This window comes from Ambystoma mexicanum, chromosome 13 (genome assembly GCF_040938575.1).
Source record: "Ambystoma mexicanum isolate Mex_15411 chromosome 13, UKY_AmexF1_1, whole genome shotgun sequence".
NCBI lineage: Eukaryota > Metazoa > Chordata > Amphibia > Caudata > Ambystomatidae > Ambystoma > Ambystoma mexicanum.
The window spans coordinates 768127209-768149453 of record NC_090938.1 but is presented as its reverse complement, the minus strand read 5'-3'; the positions used below and the strand labels follow the sequence as shown (position 1 = coordinate 768149453).

The window sequence follows — 22245 nt, the reverse complement described above, 5'->3', positions numbered from 1 at the left end:
GCCTCCATGTCCCATTTCCCCCATATCTTCTGACACTTCCTCATGGACCCACCGCCCTATTCATGTACATGATCTGCTCCATTCTACAGAAATGGTCCATTCCAATCTCTCAGGTTCCCATAGTGGGCATTTCCTAGGTCTTCCATTTTGCCACTAAGTCCCTTTTGACCACCATCGATGGTATGCGTATCAGTGTCTCTTCCCCTCTGCTTCCTTCACACTCCCCTCTTATATGCAGTAACATCATCTTAGGAATGTTCCCACTTCCCTTCCACATTTGAGACACCGGCCATGCGTTACTCTACCCCTGTTTTGCAGTCTATCTCTGGAATGGTATACTCTGTGCAGAACGTTGTATTGTATGAGCCTCATCCTGGGTGATACATTAACCTCTCTTGAAGCCACTCGCGCTTCTATCCATTTTTCCTCCTCTTTTGTTCCAGGGTCTCTTTCCCATCTCCCTTTCAGGTGTGTCATGGGGGAGGGGGTGTTTTTATTTATGACTTGATATAGTGTTGTTATCCCTTTTACCTCTGTTTTCTCTGTGAATAGATTAATCTCTGGAGGTTTGGGGGGGTTCTACAGTGTGTTTTAGTCTCATGTATATGAAGAATTATTCCGGCCCAGTCCATATTTTTCCTGCATTGTTCGGAATGGGTTATCTCTTTATAATGCACTATGTCTCCCTGTCTGCATATTTCCTTTTCCACCCGGCGTGGCTGCCTCCCTAGCTTTTGTATCTCTTTAATATTGGCATTTTCCCACAGTGTGGACTGTCTGGTAGCTTTTCCCTTCCATCCCATTACGTGTGTCACTTCCTTCCTGATCTGCACCAGTGGTCGAAGTGAGCGGGAGCGGTTGGGAGCGGTGCTCCTCTACTTTTTAAAATTAAGTTTTACTGCTCCTATACTTTTATTTTAAAAAGGAACTGTTCCGGAACGGTTTCATTTTAAAATAACAGTGTAGGAAGAAGTTGAAATGTGTACATTCAGTGCACTACACTCAATGTTCCCTTAAAACAGTAGGTGCATGTGTTTGGGGGTTTGTATTGTGTGTGGGAGGCAGTGTTGTGGTGTGGTTTGTGGGGATTGGGTGCAGGCTAGCAGGGAACATAGTTCCACTACTTCTTTTCGTACACTTCGACCACTGATCTGCACCAATCTCGGTCCTGCTGGGGGGAGAGCACCCTTCCCCCGGCTTCCCTACAGTATCTGTAAGGGGGCTCAGCCTTCCATTTGCAACAGGTCCAGTCTTGTGTGAGCTAGATTTCCCCCTCCAAATACCCACTCATTTGCGACCACCAGATAGGCCGCTGTGAGAAACCTTAAGGTGTCTCCCTAACTAGTCCCCAGGATCTGTCATCCAGGTGGCCAGGACACAGCCATCGCTATTGGATCCAGTTCCTGGGGAAGCCCCAGTGAGGGAGGATCACCTGGATGGGGGGGGGGGGGTCCTTGGGGAGTGGGAGTGCGACACTGACGGGTGAGATGCTGTATCCCCCTTCTTTCAACACCTTTTCCCCATCCTACCATGTAGCACATTCAAAAACACTGCCCCCACTTTTCGGACACAAACACTTTAGAACACAACTACAGAAAACGGACTAACACCCGAGCCGTTTACCTGAAATGTCCCAATACGAGGGTCAGGCAAAGTCAGGCAATTGACCTAAATCACACACACCTGACAGCCCTTCTCTATCCCCACAGGGATAAAAGGTGGAGCAAGAGATCACACTACGAGCAAGTTAGACCGCACAACGAGACAGCTATCCAGGCACGGCAGTTCAAGAGGAGAAAGGCAGAAAATATCGAGCGGCTGACAAGGAGAGACGTCACCTTGACCTTTTCGATCAAGACCTGCGAAACCTCAGCAGAAGGAATCGTAAGACCGCAGGCAGTAGCCCAAGTGTGTTGCAGCAGATGTCAACAGTACACAGAGCATACCTACACTGATAAGCAAGACCGAGGGAGTCGCCTGCTACTGTAGTACCGGCCTTGACTGCAGATACTCTGAAAAGCCAAGCGGTTCATCACAGCCGGTGAGTCGAGGGGAGAACTGATAAGAACCGAACTGTTTTAAACGAAAGCCGCAAAGTAGCAACTTAAGGGAAGTTCAAAGAACTGTTAGAATAAAGGGAAGACCAACTGCAGAGGGATCCGGCACCACGTGGGTGCTTACTCGAGAGACTCTGGTCAATCTCATGTTTGTTGAAACTGCTAATACCAGAAGGCCTTGGGAAGGCCACAAAGGAACGGTCAAGGTGGTCATACAGGAGTCTAGCCAAAGCCTCTGTACAGTCAAAAGTCTTATACTGACAACCCAGTGAAAGCTACGAGAGACGAATCACGTTTAAGGGGAAAGGAGACAGAACTGTATGTGCGACAAGAGTGAACCCGATGGAGGGAAGTCAACAGTTCATTGTTTAAAAAGACATTGGGCCTCATTATGACCGTGGCGGAAGACCATGGTGCTATTAGCACCATGGTCCATGCCGGTAAGTTACCGACTCCGCCATGGAGAAAGGGGGAATTAACACCCCATTACAAGGTTGGCGGGTGGTAATTCCCCCTTCCTCCATGGCCCTTCACCATTCCCATTTTTGCCCCATAGGGCTCAATGGGAATGGGGAAGGCGCTAAGTACGGTGCCGCAAATTGCGGCACCGTAATTAGCACCAAGGTCCCTTTGCGGGTCCCTACTTTAACGGCTGGTCTACACCAGCCGTTAAGGTCGGGTCCCGCAAAGGGACCTCGTAATTAGGCGCTAAAAGGTTAACGGCGTCGCAGCCTTTTACGGCGCCGTTAACCCATTAGCGCCTGGGTCGTAATGAGGCCCATTAAGATTTATGAATGGAAAAAGGTACAGGTGTACTGAATGCAAGTTAACAGTCGAAACGGATCTGAGCCTGGCAGAGGGAGCTCCAGGGGTGAAAAGCTATCACCCAAAGACTGGTGAATGAACAAGGGTCGGCGACCGGAAGAAAGGGGGGATGACTGGTGAATGAACAAGGGTCAGTGCCCGGAATAGGGGGGTCTAAGGGTGAGCCACTATCACCCTAAGCGTGAGACATAGTGAACCCGGTGGAGGGAGGCTGAGAATCAAGAAAGGTCTGAGCCCGGAAGAGGGGGACCCAGGGGTGAACCATTATCAACCTAAACGAGAGCCATAGTGAACCCGGCGGAGGGAGGCTGAGAATCGAGAAGGGTCTGTGCCTGGAAGAGGGGGACCTGGGGTGAGCCATTATCACCCTAACTACCGTATGAAAGGAACTTTTCGCTTTGCTATTTTCCGACCCTCAAAGGCAAGAGACTTTTAAGTGAAAAGAGACTTGGCCATAGAGGCCCCAGATAAGCTAAGAACGGAACTGTGGTCTCGTGCTGGGGAAGCTGGAGAAGTGTCCTGTGCTCAAAGGTCCCACCTCATCCCGTGCTCAAAACGTGGGGAAGGGAGACCCCGACTACTGCATCCTGACATATTATTTGTGAACACTTCTTCCTTTCTTGTGAATCCTATCCCACACTCTTTTGTATGTAGTTGTAAGGTTTGGCAATTTTTTTTTTTAGTATAGGCCCTTTTTTGATTTGACAAGACGCCACAAGGACTGCCTTATTTTTCATTTGATGGTTGAAGCTTGCTCCCATCTTAGATTTAGGTTTAGATTAGGCGTTTATCTCACCCACTGTTGCAGTTTAATAAACACTGTTGAACTGTGATCAATTGTGTCTGTCTTTACTGTTGCCACCATGAGTTCCTTACAGACGCCCAGTAGTATTTCCATATATCCGGCAGTCCTACACCTCCGCCCCATACCGCTTTTGAGAGCATCCGCAGTGCTATGCGTGGATTCTTGTCACCCCATAATAGTCCTCTTTATAGCTTTGATGCTTGTGAACTGTATCTTGGGTGTTTTCACCGAAGTGTTCTGCAAGACATATAGCAGTCTGGGCAGTGCTATCATTTTTAATAAATTGACCCTTCCGAGCAGTGTTATAGGTAGGTTAGCCTAATGTTCAGCGTCTTCTTGTAGTCTGCAATTTATTGGTTCTAGATTAATTTTAAGAAACACATGTTCTTGCTTTTGCACTGTTATACCCAGATACTTAAATCTTCCTTGCTGCACCCAGAGGGGCCTTCCTCAGGGACTGCATCTCTCCCTCCCATGCCCCCATGGTATTATGACTGATTTCTCCCAGTTAACTCTCAAAACCACAGTAAATGCCGAACTTTCGTATGGTATACATTACCCTACATATAGAGAGATTTTATCTTCCCAGTTCCTGGGCCAGCAGAACCCTTGAATTGTAGGATACACTCTAATGCGCTCGGCTAGTGGTTCGATCGCTATGAGGAATAGCAGCAGCGATAGTGGACATCCTTGTCTCATGCCCCTCTGGAGCATGAAGATACGGGATATGTGCCCATTCACTAACTTTCGCGAGTGGTTGTGCATTTAGTAATTTCTTCTATCTTATGAAGTTGAGGCCCAGGCCTACCTTTTCCATTGCTGCTCACAGGAATTCCCATTGCACCGAATCAAAAGCCTTCTCTAGTGCCGTTATTGCGTGGGGACTTTGCAATGAGTCAGATAATACTAAAGTGTAATGTGCCCTTCTCAGTTTTATCCTTTTGCTCTTCCTGGAAAAAACCACATTGATCTGAGTTCATTAGCTTGCTTATTACCCCTACTAGCCGTGTTGCTAGTATCTTGGCTAGGACCTTTGCCTCTCCATTCAGCAAAGATATGGGACGGTACGAGGCACATTTATGAGTGGGTTTTTGTGTATAACCACTATTGTAGCCATTCTCACGTCTTGTGGGAGTGTGCCTTGTGCACAGCTTTCCATGAATATGTCCCACATTGGCTTGATCACCTTGTCTCCCATGTATTTCCAAAATTCAGTCGGGATTCCATTCGGTCTTGGGGGTTTCCCCGAATGTAAACTCTTAATTGCCTCTTGTATTTCTCCATTGTTATCTCGTTATCCATTACTTGTCATGTTTGTTCATATACCTGTGGCAGGTTTACCCCATCTAAGTATCTTCCAATTTTGATCACTGTAGCCCCAGGTAAAAATGTGTGAAGTCGTCTACTATTTTATCCCTTCCGTGTAGATTGTTGTCTTGCCTTTGATGCTCTTCCAACCCACTCCCTTCACTTTCCTCCTCACCTGAGCTGTTCTATGCCAAGGCGTCTTGGAGCAGATGTCTTCGGGCCAAATAATCCCTCTCTTTTTTCGGAGGAATATGCCTGAGTAGTATGGCAGAGGCAAATGCTGTAATGGAAAAGGAAAAAGTGGAGGAGAAAGACAAGAAAGGAGAGAAAACCGTAGCGCAAGGAAAGAAAGGTTGGCAAAAGCCAAGTGAAGGGAAGAGAGAGTGAAGAGCTTTGGGGCGAAGCAAGTAAGGAATAGAAAACGAGTTTCTTAACCAAAGGAGAAGAACAACAAACATTGTAACGGTTCAACGCGCCGACCGCTGGGACTGTATGCATTAAGTACCTCCCAGCGGTGGCCATATTGAAAACAACTAGACCGGTGCAACGCGTAATGCATAACATGATGGAACGTTAATGGCGGCTTGGCCCGCGGAACAGTCACCAACGCGGCAGTAACCGCCAGTAGCCACAGTGCATGACAGTATGCCCCTTCCTAGGGCTAGCGATCCAAGGTTTACTCGGGTGGAATCGGTGGAACCGGTTAAGTAAACTCGGGGCGTGAACAAAAGAAGCAGGTTCCATGAGTCCTCTGACTCACGGTACCCCTTCCAAGAAACCAAATATTCCAAACGACCTCGATGATAACGAGAGTCGCAGATCCGAGAGACTTCGTACTCGGTTGTCATGGCCACTGGACAGGAACCCCAGTTTACATCCCCTAAAGGGTCCAGGCTCATAAGAAAGTGTGCTCTGCACACTTTTTCCCTTGGGCACGTGTCATTCCATCTCATATCAGTCAACCACGTGTCTCTGGGCGGGGCGTTGCCATAGGAATCAATGAAGCTGCACGTGCAGCATCATTTGGGAGTGGCAGGGTGGAACCATCTAGCAGAGCAAGGGGGTGTGGCCAGGATCAGGCTATTTAAGCCTGCCCCGCCCGCAGGCCTTGGCTTCGCGTTATTCTGCCTAGGCAGCGTAACGCTCACCGCTGCCTGAGAAGCACCTTACCTGTTTTCCAGTGCAAACCATCTCGGAGAAGCATCTTACCTGTTCTCCAGCGGAACCATCTCAGAGAAGCATCTTACCTGTTCTCCAGCGAAACCATCTCGGAGAAGCTTCTTACCTGTCGTCCAGTGAAACCATCGCGGTGAAGCAGCTAACCTGCATAGCCAGCCAAACCATCACAGAGGTGCAATTTACCTGTTTTTCTCCATCAGAACCAGCTGAATCATCGCTGAAGCGTCTCTTACCTGCTCGCAGTGAATACAACCACCGACTACGCGCCTTACCTGACCTTCTGCTTGGACACCAACTCTGAAGATCTACACGGTCAGCTTCGTTGCAGTCGCAGGCATACTTCACCCGCCACCAGGTCCGCGCACCGCAACTCTTCTCCAAGTGCCGCCAGACTATGCCTGCAGGAGGAAAGAACGAATAAGGTTAGAAACCTAATAGAGACATTTGTTACGGTCACGTGCCATCGCATCTAGCGCTTACCTTAGGATTCCAACTTGTCATTCTTTCTTAGGAACACTTAGAAGTCCTCCAGCGGCACAACTGCTCCGCTGGGCCGCCATCACCTATAAGGGAGAAAGAGACATTATTAAGAGTACAAACTTAAATCATGTGACAAGACATTAATACTTATATGAACAATAATCATCACAAAAACTCTTACCTTCAAAGTGGTTTGGTCACAGCCGGCCTGGGCCACCACTTCTATGAACCAGTGAAGCAACTGGGTCATCTTGAAGCGTCCCTGCTGATGAGAAGCAGGACGGAGAGCTCGCCCTCACTATATATCAGGTGAGCCTATATGGGTAAACGCTTACTTACCTCATTTTGGCACGAAAGGTCCAAGGGGAGTCACGATACCTCCACACCCTTCTCATTGCCTCTCGTGTTCCCGCAGGGGCAGTACCAGCATCCAGAACAGTGTACGTGGCAGCAGTTGGGGGTGAGAACCGATCCCGGGGAGCCGAATCCAGGGAGGGCTCCAACCGTGCCCCAACATCCCCGCAGAGACCAGGTGAGCATAACATCGGTTTCATCAACCGCTGCTAATGTGGTATGGTGGAACCTGACTCTGTGGTTACCATCAGATACAAAAGGTTTAAGAAGAGAAGAGTGAAAGACAGGGTGGATGCGGCTGAGATTAGAGGGCAATTTCAACTTTTAAGCAACCGGATTTATTCTGGACAGAATGGAAAAAGGTCCTAAGAAACGACGTGAAAGTTTAGAAGGGCAAACCCAACGGGGTAGGAATTTGGTCGACAGCCATACTTTAGTGCCAATCCGGGCAGTCCTTGCGATGTTTGCCTGCTTGTTCTTTGTATCCTCTTAGACTGGCCTTCAGGTTGTCTTTTGCTGTCTTGTGTGCCTCGGAGATGTCAGCTAAGGCTGCTTCCGCTGCTGGTGAGCTGCTGGGATTGGGGAGTATGGGGAATATAGATAGACCATAATTACAAAAAAAAGGAGTCATACCTATTGCAGTATGTCTGGAATTGTTGTATATGAATTCAGCGGTGGGGAGTAAACGCAGCCAGTTGTCTTGATGCTGGTTGCTGTAACACCTAAGATATTGTTCCAGTGTTTCATTGAGACGTTCGGTTTGCCCGTTAGTTTGGGGATGAAAACCGGATGATAATGCACGTTCAATACCGAGGCGTTTGCAGAGTGCTTTCCAGAAATTAGAGACGTATTGGCTGCCGTGGTCAGAAATTATCTTATCAGAAAGCCCATGTAGTCTGAATATCTCCCTGGCGAAAACCTCCGCCATAGCTACTGCAGTTGGCAGTCCTGGTAAGGGGAAAAAATTTGCCATCTTGGTGAGTGTATCCACGGTGACCATGATACAAATACAAGATTCGGAGACCGGAAGTTCCACCACAAAATCCGTGGAGATGAGTCCCCAAGGGCATGTTGATTTGCCCGTAGGGTATTTGGCCATAACACAGACCGGACAAGCTTCCAAGTAGTCCTTCACATCTTTTCTTACTCGTGACCAATAAAAAGACCTACCAATGAGTTCTGTACTATTAGAGTAGCCTCTGTGTCCTGCAGTCAAATCGTCATGACACCAGTTTATGATTCTCTTCTGTAAGGGACCTGCAGGCACATACAGTTTATTATTGTAGAACCATAGACCGTCCTTCTTAACGTATCGTTTCTCTGTAGGGTTGAGAAAAGTGGTAGAATCGGACAACATGGCTTCTTTGACCTCTTGTAGGAATGTGTTAACTTGAGCTAGTATCTTCTTTCTGGAGAACATAAATTCCTTAGGGTTTGACATGTCGTGTTTTATGGCGTCCTTGGGAGAAAGGATGTCTGCCAACGTGTTTTTTGCACCCGGAAGGTAATTGATGTGAAAGTTATACTGTGCAAAGAAATGTGTCCATCGGGCTTGACGAGAGTTGGAACACTCCATGGTCTGCAGAAGGTTTTTATGATCAGTTCTGAGTAGAAAGGCATGATCCGCTCCTAATAGTAGGTAACGCCATTCTTCGCAGGCCTGTTTCACGGCAAACAATTCCTTCTCGAGTACAGAATAGTTCAACTGGCTTCCGGAAAGAGTCTTAGAGAGGTAAGCAATGGGATATTCAATTCCGTCATCTTCTTGAAGGAGGGCGGCACCTATAGGTGAGGCTGATGCATCTGTTTCAACTATGAATTATTTTGACTGATCCGGTTGTCGCAGTATGGGAGCTGAACAAAAGAGGGTCTTGAGTTGAAGGAAACTTTTTTCAGCATCCGCAGACCAAAAAAAAGGGCCCTTTTTTTTTTAGCAGCGATGTGATGGGGAGAACAATCTCCGAAAACCTGGGTATGAATCGTCTATAAAAATTAGACAACCAAGAAACTTTTATACCTCTTTGACTGAGGATGGAGGTGGCCAGTCCAGGATGGCCGAAACCTTGCGTGGATCCATAGATATGCCGTCTTTGGATAGTACAAACCCTAAGTAAGGGATAGAGGACACCTCAAACACACACTTTTCAGGTTTGGCAAGTAGGTGGTTGGCTTGAAGTCTATCCAGTACCTCTGTCACGTGAATTGAATGTTCGTCCTCATTGGAGGCAAAAATGAGTATGCCATCGAGGTATATGATTACTGTAATAAACAGTAAGTCTGAGAACATCCGGTCCATGAACCGTTGAAATATGGCTGGCGCATTGACTAAGCCAAATGGCATGACCTTGTATTCGTACAACCCAAAGGGGGTACGAAAGGCCGTCTTCCATTAATCTCCGGCAGTGATGTGAAGTAAATGTATGCATTCCGGAGGTCTAGTTTGGTAAATATCTGTGCTCCTTGTACTGCCTCTATGATGTCTCTGATTAAAGGCATTGGGTAGCGGTCTCGGATAGTGACCTTGTTTAGGCCTCTGTAGTCGATGCAAGGTCTTAGTCCCGATGAGTCTTTTTTAGAAATGAAAAACAATGAGTCTCCTGCTGGTGATTTGGACATTTGGATGAGACCGTTTTGCAAGTTTGCGTCCAAGTAGGTCCGTAAGACCCGTCTTTCTACTTGTGAGAGAGAAAACATCCTCCCGAATGGAACCAATGCATTAGGTTCCAAATCGATGAAACAATCTTCTGGCCGATGAGGAGGTAGAATAGCTGGCTTCTTTTCTTTGAATACCTGGTGATATGAAGCACAGTACTTGGGTAAAGCATGGATTCCTACATTGTCTTCTGGAGAAGCCATAACCGCTTGTACCTTGCTATAGTTGGGTTGAGAGAGACAGTTCTGCTTGCAGTAGGTAGATTCAAAGCACAACTGGTTGGTTGCCCAATCAATGCGAGGGTTATGCTTACGGAGCCAAGTGATTCCTAATATGATAGGGAAATGTGCCGCTCATAAGATGTCAAACCGAAGGACTTCGGAATGTTGAAATATTTTAATCTGAATATCCTCCGTAGTCTGAGTAATAGGGCCAGAGGAAAGGGGAGAGCCGTCTGACTCCTTCCACCTTTTGTCCTTCCTTGCGAGTAAGCCTTCTAAAACCCACCCGATCGGTCCACAGTTGCCTGCCGCACCGCAATCAAGAAGTGCTAGGGACTCAACTGGACTATGGTTGATGTCTAGGAGAACTGAGACTACCATCAGTCGGGAATCCTCATTGGTCTCTGCTGCTGAGATCGACAGCGAAACATAGGGACTAATACTGCGTGATGTTACCCCCCATTTGCCCATCCCTACTAGGGCCGAGGGTGTTGGTTTCCCTGCCGTTTAATCGGCACTTCTGAACAGTCTTTGAGAAGGTGCTGGTCTGACCCACAATAAGCACATAATCATTTCTCTCTCTGTCGTCTTCTTTCTTCGGCGGAAAGAGGGGCACGAGTAGCCCCGATCTGCATGGGTTCATCGCGGGAATGAGAAGGGGAGTGAGTGGAAGAGGACGGTGATTCACCAAGGAAGGTGTTTCCTCGTTGTCTTCTTCGTTCCATGCGTCTTTCCTGGAGCCGATATTCAATCGAAGTACCGAAGATAGCAAGTCCGTAAACGTAGGAGGTCCGGGAGAACTGGCCAACTCATCTTTTATTTCTTCTTTTAAGCGTCTGCGGAATATAGCATATTGTGCTTGTTCGGGCCACCCGGCTCCAGTAGCCAAGGTCTTGAAAGTGGTAATGTAGGAAAGGAGATCAGATGTTCCTTGTCTGACATCCAACAAGTCTTTGCAGGCAGTGTAAGTCAGTTCAGGACGTTCAAAAGTCTGCTTGAGAAGTGCCTGGAAACCCATGAAGTCTTGCAGTATGGGATTGGCACTGGTGACAAGCGGAGTAGCCCAAGCGAGAGCGTTACCAGTCATATTGGAGATGAGAAAACCCACCCGAGACTGGTCAGTGGCAAATGCACGGGGTCCGAATGTAAAATATACTGTGCATGCTTCAATTAATTCTTTAACCTTTTTTGGGGTTCCATCGAATTTTCCAGAGGAAAGAGCCATCTGTGGTAGTTCCGGAGGTTGCTGTTCACGGGCAGTGATCAGCTGTTTCAGCACAGTGTTTTCTGCCTTGACTGTCTGTAGTTCTTGAGACAATCCTTGAACTGCAGCCCAAAGCTTCTGGACCTGTTCAGCGGTTGCCATTACATTCTCTTGGCGTTGCAATCTGTCTTGCCTTTGATGCTCTTCGAACCCACTCCCTTCACTTTCCTCCTCACCTGAGCTGTTCTGTGCCGAAGCGTCTTGGAGCAGATGTCTTCGGGCCAAATAATACCTCTCTTTTTCTGAGGAATATGCCTGCCTCGAGTAGAAGCCACAGTGGCTGCCTGTGAGCTGCAGACCTGTGGCTCCTATCCTGGGTAAAGGCCGGTTAGTGAGGGGAAAAAAAGCAGGAAGGCTTGAAAAAAAAAACCTCCTGAAGGGATTGCTGGTGTGGAATGACCCCTGTTGTCCATTGAGCGAGGTACTATATGAAGTAGGATACCAGGAGTTCAATAAGCAGGTCCGCAGTACAAAGGAACAGGAGACCAGACTGTGGGTATGCCAGTAAGAGACAGGAGCGAGAAAGGCCCCTAGGAAGTGGATGGAAGGGTAGCCAACCAGAAGGGAGGCGGAGGAGATGGAGCGAGGAAAGAAATGGGGGTCAGTAATATGGCAAAGGCAAATGCTAGAACGGAAAGGGAAAAAGTGGAGGAGAAAGACAAGAAAGGAGAGAAAACCGTAGCGCAAGGAAAGAAAAGTTGGCAAAAGCCAAGTAAAGGAAAGAGAGAGTGAAGAGCTTCGGGGCGAAGCGAGTAAGGAATAGAAAACAACCGTCTTAACCAAAGGAGAAGAACAACAAATGCTGTAACGGTTGCAACGCGCCGACCGCTGGGAGTGTATGCATTAAGTACCTCCCAGCGGTGGCCATCTTGAAAACAACTAGACCGGTGCAACGCGTAAAGCATAATGTGATGGAACGTTAATGGCGGCGTAGCCCGCGGAACAGTCGCCAACGCGGCAGTAACCGCCAGTAGCCACGGTGCATGACAATTGTTCCCTCCTCCTTACTGATGCCCCTAACCCATCTGGACTCCTCCTCCCTTTTCTCCAACCATGCAAGGATCCTTCCACCTTTGGACCCGAGTTCATACACTCTGGCTTTCGTGGCCCAGCATGATTTTTTTGACTCGTCTGTCACCAATACTTTGTATTGCCCTGCAACTTTTAGCATCTCTATTTTAGATTCTATTGCTTGTTTGTCTATGTGCCTCTTTTCTGTCCTAGCCATCTCTTCTTCTAGTGTCTCCAGCTTTTCCCTTCTTTCTTTGCAATATTGCCTTATTGCCGCCACTGCCCTTCCCCTAACTATCATTTTATACTTCCCAAAGTGTGCAGCCACTCTTCACTGTGCCCTCATTCAATTCAAAGTATTTCTCCGTACAGTCTTTCATCTGCTCCCGTATTGTCTCGATCCCTAGGTGGTATGTGTTCAATCTCCACTCCCCTTTCCTTTTCAGTCCCTCCCTCTCATCATAATATACAGCGGGGCATAATCCAATATCCCTCTTGTCAGGTATTCCGCTTCTATTACCCTCCCGGTGATGGTACATTAACCAAAAAAGTAGTCTAAGCGAGACATTGAGTCGTGTGCTCAGGAATAGTACAAGAACTGTCTTTTTCCGGAGTGTAACCCTCTCCAGAGATCCCGTTATCCTGTTGCCTCCAAAAAGGTCACCAGCTTGGCGCAGGACACGCTCCGACCAAAGTCTTGAATTTTACCCACTTGAGTCTGTTGCTTATTCACTGTTGTTGCTCTCATTCTCCCCCTCCCCACTCCACCTCCCTCCTGGGCCCACATCAATGTCAATTCTTTGCAGTCTATCTTGCATATTTGCTGTTTCATTACTTCCAACTGCTTTTCCCTTCTCCCCGTGGGGGCCGTTTCTGTTCCTGCATTTTTGATTTGCCCCTTCTGCTTTATCCATTGCTACGGGCCAATTGTTTATGTCCAGTCCCATGTATCAGTAGGGTGAGTGAAGAACCCAACTTCCTGAGGGGCGCAGACTCTGAGTGTTGCTTCCGCCAGCTTCCTGCGCACTGTGTCAAAGGATTACCGCGCGTTTCGTACCGCTTGGGTCAAGTCGTGGTATATTGCAATCCTTGCCACGTTATACTCCAGAGTTCCCTTCTTTCTTGCTGCTTGTAAGATTACATCTCGATCGCGGTAATTTAACAGTTTGGCAATGATTTGTCTTGGTGGGGCGCCACGCTGTGGCTCCTTACTTGGTACTCTATGTGCCCTTTCAATTGAGAAACATTTAGTCAGCCATGTGGTCCCAGACATCTTTGTATCCAGTCCTCAAGAAACAGTTCCATGGATGGACCTTCTGTTTTCTCCGGTAGCCCACTCAGGTGTACGTTTTTGCACCTTGATCTTCCTTTCTTCCATCTGCTGCGTCCTTTTCTACATTTTTGTCATGTCTAAAGGGGGTCATTACATCTCCAGCGGTATCTTTGCCTCGTGTATGGCTCTCAAGATTTCCTGGGTAGCCTGAGATTCTGGGTTTCTGTCAAACTCCGACGACTCCTCCCGCCCTTCCTCCTCACCTGTGTCTTCTGTCTGACACTCCTGTGGGTCCGTCTTTCTTCTTCTTTTTGTTTCTTTCTTCTCTGTGATTTCTTCGTAGGTTTCCTTTCGTGCAAATAAGGGCGAGCTCCGTCTGAGGCCACGTTGTCTGGATGACGGAACACCTGACCACGGGGCTCTCCGGGAGCAAGCCCCAAAATTAGGGAAAAAACCCTAATGTGTCTCGGCTCCGTGGAGAGTGATATCCGGAAATGGAGTGGTACATCCTTGTTCTGAGAAGAGTGTAATCCAGAGTGAGGTGTTGACGTTTGTGGCTGAACTTGAAGAGGAGCCCCTTCGGTGATGGAAAAGGTCAGTCTCAGGTCTGGTGGACAAACCTTTCTGGAGAAGCAGTGAAAGCGCCACTAGGCGTCTCTGAATAGGTACGGAGCAGCTTGGGCAGAGTCTGTTGCTTATTCACTGTTGTTGCTCTCATTCTCCCCCTCCCCACTCCACCTCCCTCCTGGGCCCACATCAATGTCAATTCTTTGCAGTCTATCTTGCATATCTGAGGTTTCATTACTTCCAACTGCTTTTCCCTTCTCCCCGTGGGGGCCGTTTCTGTTCCTGCATTTTTGATTTGCCCCTTCTGCTTTATCCATTGCTACGGGCCGATTGTTTATGTCCAGTCCCATGTATCAGTAGGGTGAGTGAAGAACCCAACTCCCTGAGGGGCGCAGACTCTGAGTGTTGCTTCCCCCAGCTTCCTGCACACTGCGTCAAAGGATTACCGCGCGTTTTGTACCCCAGCCATGTTGTCTGGATGACGGAACACCCGACCACGGGGCTCTCCGGGAGCAAGCCCCAAAATTAGGGAAAAAACCCTAATGTGTCTCGGTTCCCTGGAGAGTGATATCCGGAAATGGAGTGGTACATCCTTGTTCTGAGAGGAGTGTAATCCAGAGTGAGGTGTTGACGTTTGTGGCTGAACTTGAAGAGGAGCCCCTTCGGTGATGGAAAAGGTCAGTCTCAGGTCTGGTGGACAAACCTTTCCGGAGAAGCAGTGAAAGCGCCACTAGGCGTCTCTGAATAGGTACAGAGCAGCTTGGGCAGAGGACTGGAGCTGCAGGGCGCTGTAGCAATCCCAACGTGAGTGCCAAGAGGACAGCAAGTGCTGAATGCGGCTCGGAAGAGAAAGAAAGTGAGTTGTGTGGGGCTGGGAAGATAGTAAGAAGAGGAAGGGAAAACACAGAGTGAACCGCGAGGGGAGCGGGAACAAGAAAAGAAGGGAGAGCCAAAGAAACAGACAACTGCCAGCTGTTGAGGACACCGGAAGCGATAGGGGGAGAAGGCGAAAAAGGGAGAGCCGCAAGGCGGCGAAACCGAAAGAAGCAAGGACGCTCACGGAGGGTGAGCGCAAACAAGGAGTGAGGGAAAACAATGCGCGAAGAAACACCCGAACAGAGGGAGGAACGCCACAGAGGGTGGCATCTAGCGGAGCGTTAGCTCAAAGGAGAAAAGAACACACTAGTGTAGCCTGCACAAACAAAAGCGAAGGTGCAACGCACTAGACCGCCACCGCCTGCGGTGGTTTAAAGGGAAGTCGCCATCTTGGAATAAACAACTAGACCGCACGCAGCAACTTGTGGCCAGAAGACGTGACAGAACTGCAACAGAGCCTCCTTCCACGGGCGGCGCATGACAGTTTCCCCTGTCCTCCATTGTCGACTATGGTCTTGTCTCCGGTGCTTGTTGTGTTTTTGGGCCCTCCTGTTCTATATGTGTCAATCTCAGACTGATGGTTCGATTTCTTTTCTTGGGTATCACTCTTTTGCGCTCTGTATAGTCTTCCAGGCAAATCCCTCTGCACTCTGCCCTGCTCCCTCGATTTCCTTGTGACGGTTCAGAAGAGATTGGAGCCACTGCAATACCCCCAACAACCTTAGCTATTTCTATCCAAGTTCCTGGAGACCCCAATTACCCGAAGTCTAAAGTTTGTATGGTCTCTAGGGGGAACGGACCATCAGCGGCTTCTATCATTATCGCTCCTTCTAAAATGGCTGTATCCAGATTGTCCGTAAACGTGATTAAGTGCTCACTTGTCACAGTATTCAAAGATTCATGGAAATCCACTGTTGGGTTTGAGTGTGCTGGCACAACCCCTGTCAAAGGTACACGCCCTGCCGTTTGAAGGAAGTTGCGAATGTCTGAGGAAGGCCGCTGTAGAATAATCAGCGGCAAGGCACTTAGCGGTTGCAGCAGAGGCATCAATGGAGAGTGCATTGTAGAATCAGTTGCAAGGCGAGGTGCTTGGAGCAACTTTGCCAGCCTTGTGGACTTCAATGTATAGGCATAAGACATATTCCCTATTAATTAAGTTATATTAGGTTAAGAAAATAGTTGGCCACTTACCCCTATCTCTATACAAGGGTTGAAGTCAAAAGAGTGTTCTGTTTCAGTATGATAAGGCTTTCGCAGGAGCCCTGCGGAGGACCTCCCAGCCTAACAGCCAAACAGCGCTCTGAGTGCACACTACGAGTGTGCACACGCGGGTGTGTGCGGCCCGCACCTTTTATGCAATCTCAGGTGCTTGTAGGCGGGACTTACAGCAGCCAGTAGTAAAAAGGAAGTTAAAACAGCGATACAATGATTAAAAGCCCAGGGAGAGAAACGTCTTTTTTCTCGCAGTCTCTGAAGTGATGCAGCCAAACAGCACTCTGAGTGCACCCTACAAGTGTTGGTTTCTCCCTTGCACCTGAAGGGCAGTGGGCCTGGAGGTTGAGGTAGCTTGGCGTGCATCCTTTGCTAGAGGGAGCTTGGGGAGGGGGGACAGGGCAGTGTGCCTGGAGGCTGAGGTAGCTTGGCGTGTATCCTTTGGCAGTGTGAGCCGGGGCGGGGCGGCAGGGCAGTGGGCCTGGAGGCTGAGGTAGCTTGGCGTGTATCCTTGGCAGAGGGGGCTTGGGGAGGGGAGGCAGGGCAGTAGGCCTAGAGGCTGAGGTAGCCTGGCATGTATACTTTGGCAGAGGGAGCTTGGAGATGGAGGCAGGGCAGTGGGCCTGGAGGCTGGGGTAGCTTGGTGTGTATCGATGGGCAGAGGGGGCTTCTGGGATGGGGGCAGGGCAGTGGGCCTGGAGGTTGAGGTAGCTTAGTGTGTATCCTTTGGCAGAGGGGGCTTCTGAGAAGGGAGCAGGGCAATGGCCCTGGAGGCTGAGGTAGCTTGGTGTGTATCCTTTGGCAGAGGGAGCTTGGGGGGGAGGCAGGGCAGTGGGCCTGGAGGCTGAGGTAGCTTGGCGTGTATCCTTTGGCAGAGGGAGCTTGGAGGGGTGGGGGAGGAGCAGGGCAGTGGGCCTGGAGGTTGAGGTAGCTTGGCGTGTATCCTTTGGCAGAGGGAGCTGGGGGTGGGGGCAGTAGGTCAGTGGGCCTGGAGGTTGAGGTAGCTTGGTGTGTATCCTTTGGCAGAGGGATCTTGGGGAGGCGGGGCAGGGGGCCTGGAGGTTGAAGTAGCTTGGCGTGTATCCTTTGGCAGAGGGGGCTTCTTGGAAGGGGGCAGGGCAGTGGGCCTGGAAGCTGAGGTAGCTCAGCGTGTATCCTTTGGCAGAGGGAGCTTGTGGGGGGGACAGGGCAGTGGGCCTGGTGGTTGAGGTAGCTTGGCGTGTATCCTTTGGCACAGGGAGCTGGGGTGCACAGTAGTGAGCCTGGCGGTTGAGGTAGCTTGGCATGTATCCATTTGCAGGGGGGGCTTGGGAAGGGTGGCAGGGCAGTAGGCCTGGGTGTTGAGGTAGTTTGGTGTGTATCCTTTCGTAGACGGGCACGGAGGGGACGCATGGCAGGTAGGCCTGAAGGCTGAGGTAGTCTGGCATGTATCCTTTGGCAGTGGGAGCTTATGGGGGGGAGGGCAGGGCAGTGGACCTGGAGGTTGAGGTGGGTTGGCGTGTATCCTTTGGCAGAAGGGGCTTGGGGAGGAAGGGGGGCAGGGTAGTAGGCCTGGAGGCTGAGGTAGTTTGGTGTGTATCCTTCGGCAGATGGGGCATGGAGGGGGGGCAGGACAGTGGACCTGGAGGCTGAGGTAGCTTGGCGTGTTTCCTTTGGTAGTAGGCTTGGAGGTTGAGGTAGCTTGGCATGTATCCTTTGGCAGAGGGAGCTTGGGGAGGGAGGGCAGGGCAGTGGCCTAGAGGTTGAGGTGGCTTGGCGTGTATCCTTTGGCAGAGGTGGTGCAGGGCAGTGGGACTGTTTGTGTAGAGTAGGCAGCGTGATGACGGGTTGTGTGCTCTACTCTCTTAGTGGTGAGCGGGCACAGGCAGGTGTGTGTCCTTTTTAGCTATACTCTTTTGGTGGGGGCAGGAATCAATATCAGGAAGCAGTATTTTCTCTGGGCTCTGTCTCTGTATTTCTCCTGGTTCATACTGAAATCTGCTTCACAAAGTTATGTGTTGCTTAAAACGCCACCTCTCACTGGCTCTCTTGAAAGATGAAAACACTGCTCCAAATTTCTTTGTCATGCTCTGAGAGGTGAAAGTGTGGCCTCAAATGGCTCCTCTGGGTGCGGTACTCCATGTTTTGGCATGAGCCTTTTGGCGCCAGCTGTTTTGGCACACCACTTTGGGCACAGAGCCCCTTTCACTGCAGCCAGATTGGCGTAAAAACCAATTTGGTGCTGGCCTAACAAACGGGCACGGGATAACAGATTAAATACAAACTGTGGGTTCATAAATATATATATTGCCCCCACGAGGACAAGTTGACCTGTGGACACTCGATGCGTATTGGGCAATAATGCCTACCCTCGAGAGCAGTAATATCTCACATGTATGTACCTTACATATCAAACTTATTTTCTATACATGGCATGGAGAGGCCCTTAGCCAAAATGCACTTCATCTTTGCACCTTTGCAGGGTTTGAAACTGAGATTCGATGAGAAGGAACTAAAAGCAGCTCCTGGGTGTCGGGCATCACCCTGTAGGCAGGAGTTACCGCAGCGGAACCAGGAGCTGCCAGAGATGCTCCTTAAAATGTTTGTCCATTTTGTATGAACCATTGTGTTTAAATGTGTATTAGATGTGTTCTAATTCTTCTTTATTAACATTCTCAAATACTCAAAGTAAATGTCAGATTTACATGTTTCGAAGACACCAGTTTGCCCTACGAGCCAAAAGTAGCTCCTGGTAGCTGTTGGTTTCAAGCAAATCAGGCCTTACTATGCTAGAAATAGGATCTAAATAGCTTCCTGCTCCCCTCAATTTTGAACCCAGCCTTTGCATGAAAATGAAAAGCTGGAAAGAGCAATTGAGCTGAAAACGCCTAGGTCATGCCATCCAGTTGGCAGCGACGACGTGCATTTCAGAACCTAAGGTGAGTTTTCCCAGAGAGGTTTTCGCCTGACTGTCACTCCCTCCCGTACAGGGACGATGCGTGTAGCAGGTCACTTGCAGATCTCTCGCGAAGCAGGACATTTTGGCGTGGCTGTTCTGCTCAGCAGCCTGCATGCCAGGGCACCGCCACATTGACACGAAGGTCACTGCGTCAAAACATGCCGTTGCCTAACAGTCCCTGCGCCTGTCGGCTTTGCCCTAACGGCCGCGCAGAAACATCTGGCATCAGAACAGCCGTGCCAAAATGTCCTGCTTCGTCTGGTTGTGCCTTGCTGGAGGTGTGGTGTTGCTTTGTTGCCATCTAGTGGAAAAAAGTGTGAATTGATGTTGCACAGACTTGCTAAGCATTATATAATAGATTGGATATACTCGGAGTTTGAAAAGATCGACATCATCTTATGCAGCGATCTGAACGCTGACTGTGCTGAAGCCCATTTGAACATAAAAGACAAGGCCCCACAAGGAAACGCAGCTAAACGGGGCAAGGCCTGGAGGTCGGTTACCAAACCAAGAAATCTACATAACATCGAAACACTATTTCCAAATCAAGTGAATATTCCAACCTGGGAAAACCAAAACTCCAAAGCCACCTTGGATTACATCTACGCTTCACAGGGCCTGCTGACCAGTATCCTGGAATTTAAAGTTCAAAGAACCACGCACAGTGACCACAATCTCTTGATGTGCGCATGGAAAGGAAAGCAGTCAGTAAACCCAACATATAAGTTTCAAGTGGAGGTGAACAACCAGCAAACTCGAATACGCCTGACGGAAGCAGACATCGCAAAGATAACTAGGAACTACGGAAAGACCACTGAAGCAGTCACCCTAGAGGGTGGTGTCGAACGTCCAAATTATCTCCCAATGTTGCTTCCATTCAGAAGACCAGTCTCTGGCAAACAAAGACAGGTGACTCCCTATAAGCACACCTATGACAAACAGGTAGTTGAAAAAAGGAAAAGTGTCCGGAAAGCGAAGAAAACCGCAAAGAAAATAAACACCAAAGAAGCATGGGAGCAGTGGCAAAGGGAAACAAAAAGCTACAAACATTGGCTAAAACACCATAAATTTCAATTGTACCAGCAAGATGCCAAGCAAATGATGAGAGCCCTGGACACAAAAAAGTCAAGCAATTTCTGGTCATTAATCAAAACAACGCATTCGAACACAGATACAGAAATCGTTAACGCAGTGTCAGAGGAAAAATGGGCCTCGTATTTTACGGCCCAATTCGACCTTCCGCAAAAGCAAGAACTAGAGGTTTATGAAGACACCATGACAGAATGGGTAGATGTTTCGAATGCAGCTGAAATTGAAAACGCCATCCTTAAACTAAAAACTTCAAGAGCCCCCGGTCCGGACGGATTGACCAACGAGGACTTGAAAAAAGCACCAAAAGCGTGGGCGGGCGTGATTAGTAAAATTTTCTCCCACTGCAAGAACACCAAGAAGATCCCCGAAACTTGGCTGAAGGCGGTAATCGTCCCAATTTATAAGAAAGGCGGTAGAAATGACCAAGAAAGCTACAGGCCAATAGCTTTGCTAGACATCGTGGGGAAGATATTCGCATCACAGCTTCTAGACCATCTTCGAACTTGGGCCAAATCTGCTCGCTGCAAGGACACCTTCCAAACAGGTTTTCAGAAAAACGGGAGCACTTCCATAAACATCCTACTGATCCACATACTAAAGGCCAAAGTGAGAGAAGGAGCTCCAAGAGTGTATCTTGCTTTTGTTGACCTATCAAAAGCCTTCGACAAAATAGATCGGGCCAAACTGTGGGCTAAGTTAAAAGCCTGGAATTGCCCATCGGCAATCTTGAACCCGATCCAAGCTCTGCACGCTGACACGAAAATCAGGGTGAAACTGAATAAACAAGGAGCACTGTTAACGGAGATCCCGGTAAAGCGAGGAGTCAAACAAGGATGCCCCCTAGCCCCGGCCTTGTTTATTGCTTTCCTAGGGGATTACCAAACAGATGAGGAACAAATCAGAGCCTTTCCGCCCACAAATATCACGACTATTGTACGCAGACGATGCAATCATCATCGATCAAACTCAAAATCGGACTCCAACGCAAATTAACTAATCTGGCGAATTATATGGAAAGGAATCATTTGGAAATTAACATAGCAAAAACAAAAATGCTAGTTTTGGAAAAAACAACAAAGAAGTCAGCGCGAACCCCAAAATGTTTCCTGAACGAAATAAAAATCGAGGTGGTGAACGAGTTTAAATACCTGGGGGTAATCATTGATGGATCGGCCAGAGACAAAGCAATGCAAGACCACCTATGGAACAAGGTGAGAACGCTAACAGCACAGACGAGAGCGGTGGATAGGAAATTTGGTAAATTCTCCATGCTACCGGCCATCAACTTCTATAAAGGGAAGGTGGTACCAGCGATCATCTATGGCATGGAAGCCTCATTAAACATCCCCAGAACTGTGTGGCAGAAGCTGGAAGGCCACGTCTGGAAGTCAGTACTGGGCTTACCTAAATCAACCTCTATGCCCGCGATAAGACGAGAACTAGGCCTCGTTTCATTAGCCTCACTAGTGGATCAAAGTAAAATGAGATTATGGAGAAAAATCCTGATGGCGGACACATTACCCATCTACAACATCATCGCTGACGAACTTAAGAGTGGTTCATGCAAGGCTTTCAAGAACTGGGCGGCAAGTCTGCAACTAATGTTGACAGAAATAGTCTGTACGGAAGAAGACCTGATATCTAACCCAGACCGCGTAAAACGGAAAATGGAATGGTTGGATTGGATCACAACAACTGAAAAAGCCAGCACCAACAAACTACTGGCCCACCTTCCACCAAATTTTAACAAAGTGAGAAAAACGCAAAATTACTGCCTGAAATTTCCAAACAAAGGTATGCGAGGTACGATCTTGAAGGCGAGACTCAACCTATTGAGGACACATGAAATCTTAGCCATCCGCAATCCGGCAACGGATAACAGCTGTCGCTTATGTAAAAAAAGTGACCAAGTAGAAACCTTGAAACACTTGACGCTTCAGTGTCCGAAAACCGAACAAAGCAGAGTCACATATCTTCAACCTCGTCTGCAAGGGGCAACAACGCTAGATGAAGACGACTTATGGAACAAGTTAATCTCAGGAGAGACAACACGCTGGTCCTTGACAATGGTAAAGCTAATAGAAGCAGCGTTTCAAATGATAAACCAGCAAAGCGCCAGTGTGCGGGCGA

General features: G+C 48.6%; 1 protein-coding gene across 2 annotated transcripts in view; it reads right to left on the bottom strand.

Annotated features, from left to right (window-relative positions):
* Positions 1-22245, bottom strand: part of LOC138521927 (E3 ubiquitin-protein ligase TRIM39-like) — a 280178-nt gene that overhangs the window by 136144 nt on the left and 121789 nt on the right. The window lies entirely within an intron of this gene.